This window comes from Centruroides sculpturatus, unplaced genomic scaffold (assembly GCF_000671375.1).
Source record: "Centruroides sculpturatus isolate CEXI.00-Female unplaced genomic scaffold, Cexi_2.0 scaffold2851, whole genome shotgun sequence".
Classification (NCBI taxonomy): Eukaryota; Metazoa; Arthropoda; class Arachnida; order Scorpiones; family Buthidae; genus Centruroides; species Centruroides sculpturatus.
In genome coordinates this window covers 9,086-12,560 of record NW_019386960.1, presented here as the reverse complement: position 1 = coordinate 12,560, position 3,475 = coordinate 9,086, and the positions used below count along the sequence as shown (strand labels likewise).

At 26.4% G+C, this 3,475-nt stretch overlaps 1 long non-coding RNA gene across 1 annotated transcript; it reads right to left on the bottom strand.

The window, feature by feature from the left end:
- Positions 1-376: 376 nt before the first annotated feature.
- On the bottom strand, positions 377-2,702 carry LOC111615977. Its single transcript, XR_002755170.1, has 2 exons — positions 582-2,702; positions 377-478 (listed from the first exon to the last, which is right to left on the bottom strand). It is a non-coding gene; the product is annotated as an uncharacterized LOC111615977 (long non-coding RNA).
- Positions 2,703-3,475: the final 773 nt, after the last annotated feature.

The window sequence follows — 3,475 nt, the reverse complement described above, 5'->3', positions numbered from 1 at the left end:
TTGACTTTACAAATGCATGCTAGTACAACCCACTCAGAAAAATTTGGAGTTGTCAACCCAGGGTCCCCAAAATGACAGGTTGACACCTTTACTGCCTCAGTCATCTGAATGTTGGAATAATCTCCCTAAATAATTAAATTCACTTAGAGCAATCCTATTTATTCAATGTACTGATAAAAAGGACCTCTGCAAGTGAATTAGCAATTTTTATGGTTAACTAGAAATATGGAGTCGAGTAAGAAAGATGAAAATAATTTCAATTAATTTAAACTATAGTGCAACCTTGATTCATTGGTTGTTCTGTTAGTTCTCTGTTTGGCCTTCATGTTTCTGAATATATTCTAATATATTTGGACACATTGTATATTAAACCTACCTTAATTGTCTCCAGGTCCATAGGATGTTTAATAACTTCGTGATAATCTGGTAAATCCAACAACTTCGCATCTACAGGCTTATAAAATGGCCACGCGTATCCCTAAAAAAATTTCATTATGCTAATCTTTCATTTATATTTAATATTTTTAAGGAAATCAATTTGGAAGCAGCTTTGAAATACGTAATAAGCTATGGAAACATACCATATTTGCTCGGATATAGGCCGCAGATGAATCTAAGCCGTTGTCCCCACCTTTTAGCTAGTAAATGAGAAAAAACAAACACAGGCATCTTAGTTGTAAGGCAGATCCTTTTATTATAATTAGCAAAGCACACATTACTACCCCGGCCAAGTCGTACTGTAGAAGCTCTTACCAAACACTAGCATTGAAAATGTTGTATGCAACGACTGTAATAATTTCCAGTTTATCAGTAGGCTTTTCGATTGCATAAAAACATTAAATAAATGTAGGATATGTAAGAAAAGACGATACATAAATCATTATTATTACAGTCCCTGATATTGAATTCTTTTCTAACAAGTACTATCAATAAAACTTCTCGTGTTTCATAATATAAAATATAACTTAAAAAAATTTAATATTCATGCATTATATATGAATGTTACGAATCAAACATATAGAAACAAAACTTACATTAAAACTTATAGTTAAAAATTAAAAATAAATAGTTTGAAAGATTAAAAAAAGTATTGTATTTGTTTTAAATTAATATTTTGTAAATAACAACTTACTTCTTTTTTATTTAAATTATAGCAAAAAAAGTTTTAAATGGATATATATACCTTAGATAAAAAAATTCATGTACTTTGAGTACTAGATACTTGTCAAGAATAGCAATTTCATTCAGAACTGCTGTTCCCAACAAGCTCTTGAATCTTCTCTGTAAGTTAGTCTGCTTTATTAAAACATTTTGTTATAATTTTACTTTGAAATGTCAAAATGTTATAATTCAATTTTGATAATAACAATTTAAGTTTAACTGACTATTCAATTGAAACTTTATATAAGTTAAAAATATTTCTACTGAATGCTTTGTCTAGCCAAGGTATCTGTAAGGAATATTTTCTAGCAGATCTTTTTCTTTTTATAGAGGAAAATGTTATAAAAAAAGTAACAGAGTAACTTTACTAAACAGAAGTTAACTTTCCACTTAAAAAAAGCAGGTAATAATGAACTTTTTTTATCTTTTGAAGAGAAAATTCATATTTACACAGGAATCATTAAACAAATACCTTAATAAAAACATTGAAAAACATTACATGGATAAAGTTATTGAAGATTTTTATCATTCTTAGCTAAAAAGTCATTATTTGAAAATATCTCTCTATATATTTTCAATTGCAATCTTCTTATAATCAGTAATAATCTTAATCATCACAAATGGTTTATACAAGTGTTTTGTTGCATATAATGAATAGCAGTGAGTATAAAAAATTGTAATGATAAAAATTTATTTTTAAAACAGTCCTGAGCATAATTTAACAAAGGAAGGCATTTTTATTTCATTGCTATTAGCAGAGACTTCTGTGACAGGCCATACATTTGAATAGAGCAAAAAATAATAACCACCCAGTAATACACTAGAGTAACAGTCTATTCAAAAAGAAAAGAGCTCATACAAGCAACATAAAATGGAAAACAGACAGTAAATTCACAGATTTTGTAAAATTTTAAACTGATTGCTTGAATATTAAAAACATTATCTGCTATTAATATGAAAAAATCTCAAATCATATAACTACTCTCTTACATTTTTAATTACAAATATTAAACAACATGTAGATCTATCTTCTTGCTCTACATGCATTAAAAGTCATTGTGTCCATAACAGATTAGGCTCACAATGAAGATGACTAGACAGAGAGGACAGACCCTAAAATAGCCAGGTAAGACCATTTCTGAAAATTTCTAGCTCTAACTAGAATTCCTCATATGTTGTTATAAAACAGAAGACCTATATTTTCAATGCACTAACCACCTTGCCATCAATCATCCTGATTTCAAACATAGAAAAGACATAAAAATGACATACTTTAATTATTTACTAAATAAATTTTTCAAGTCTCCTCATTAGAATATACTATTCTTGATATAATCTGAAACCTACTCGCAAAAATGGCATGTTTCTATTCTCTGTAAAAATCTGACACTGTCGAGTAACTGAGTGAATCTGAGCAAGTTTATAACAATGGAAATTTGTTAAGTTTCTTGATGTTTGAAAATCAAATAAGCAACAAATATCAAAGAGTATAAAGCTATATATATAAATATTTATAATAAAATAAATTGTAAATATTAATATTAAAAAAAAAAATACTATAAAAAATTAATTATATACACAAATTGTAAAAATTTATAATGTAAATTATGCAACTTCTTTTCCAAACTGCATCAAGAGCAGAATTTTGGCTGCGTCAATCATTTTTTAAAATGTACATCGATTTTCACAAATTCATTTATTTAATACAATAAATTTACATTATCTTTTTAACAATTTAATAAATTGTAAATTAATATGCATATATATTGCTTATAGACAAGATAAACATTTTAATCAATTGAAGTATATTTTTCTTTATTCTGGGAATTTAAACTTTAATGAATATTTTAGTGATAAAATATATATAAATATCAGTAGATAATAATGTTTTTTTCCCACCATTAAATTCTCATTCATTCATTTTAAATAAAATTTCAATTAAAATTAAAGCAAATTAATTCACCAGATGACTCAACACGAAATTTAACTTGACAGTTAAAATCTAATGGATTTTTTGGAAAATAAAATTTACATGGAAAGTGTCAACTTAACGTTTAAAAGCAGTCATTCCTAATAAAAAAAAGTCAAGTGCTTTGTACCATTTCAAATGAATAATATATAAATTGAAAGTGCAGCAGTGCTTAAATGAAATTTAAATTATAGACTAGCATTATAGAATAAAACTATGATGATATTCTGAATTTTATATAAATATGTACTTCTCTAAAGACAAACCCAAAAACATTCAGGACTTATGTTTTGCATCATTTCACTCAGTAAAAAAAGCAAAATCAATACTGTGCTGTATTAAATT